General features: G+C 49.2%; 1 pseudogene; it reads right to left on the bottom strand.

Annotated features, from left to right (window-relative positions):
• Positions 1-327: 327 nt before the first annotated feature.
• Positions 328-507, bottom strand: LOC126528668 (U2 spliceosomal RNA; annotated as a pseudogene).
• Between the last annotated feature and the right edge of the window lie 350 nt (positions 508-857).

The raw sequence follows: 857 nt of genomic DNA, 5'->3' as shown, positions 1-857 counted from the left end.
GTTCTTTCAAAAGCTCTATTCTTATTCATTTCGCTTCAATAGGCTGGCTACTATAGATGAGAAGATGAGGTTGAAAGTACAGCTTGAAAGTAAGGCTGGCTACTTGATGAGGAGATGAGGTTGAAAGTGCATTTTTATTTTTTATTTAGGCCGAAACCACAGGGCTGATACGGCTTCCGTCACCGGCCTTCGTAACCGCAGCGTCGTGATGTCAGCGTGACGAAGGGATTTCAAATGTTCGTTCTTTTTACAGTGAAGCTGTTTATGGCTATGTTCTGGAAAAAATTGCGTGCATCTATCAAGCCGTGTAGATCGAGAATTTCTCCCCATACGTGGGCCGATCCCGAGAATAGTGTGATACCGGGACGACCTGCGGCGGACGTGAAGCAGGCTTGAAGCACTCAGCCAACTTGCAAAAATAAGTTTAATATCTTAGATCCAAATACAACCCCTATTAGGCAGTAAGCTGATAAGAACCGATACTCCACTTTGAGCCGCATTGGCCATTTCTACGTTCGCACCGCCTTCTTTTTGTCGATGTTCCAAGCGCTTGCGTCTCCCTTTCCTTTCCTTCCGCTATCGCGTGTTGGCGGTCCCGTAAGCATGCTGCCCGCCTGGACCGCGAGGCGGAAAGAAGTGTGCGAACCGTCCATGTGGCCCCGATCCCGGAAACTTGAAACGTTTCGCCGGATCAACGGCCATGTTTCAGAGAGAGTTTGTGGGGTACAAATTTCGTGCGGCCTGCGTTGTGTGTGACCGCTTGTGGTTTTCGAGCAACCTCACCACCATTACTGCAATGCGGGACGTCCATCAACGTACGATCGCCTTGGCTATCGAGAATTGACGCACGGCAATCA

Source organism: Dermacentor andersoni, chromosome 9 (genome assembly GCF_023375885.2).
Source record: "Dermacentor andersoni chromosome 9, qqDerAnde1_hic_scaffold, whole genome shotgun sequence".
In the NCBI taxonomy this organism is placed as follows: Eukaryota; Metazoa; Arthropoda; class Arachnida; order Ixodida; family Ixodidae; genus Dermacentor; species Dermacentor andersoni.
The sequence above is the reverse complement of the archived record's forward strand: the minus strand, read 5'-3'. Positions and strand labels throughout refer to the sequence as shown.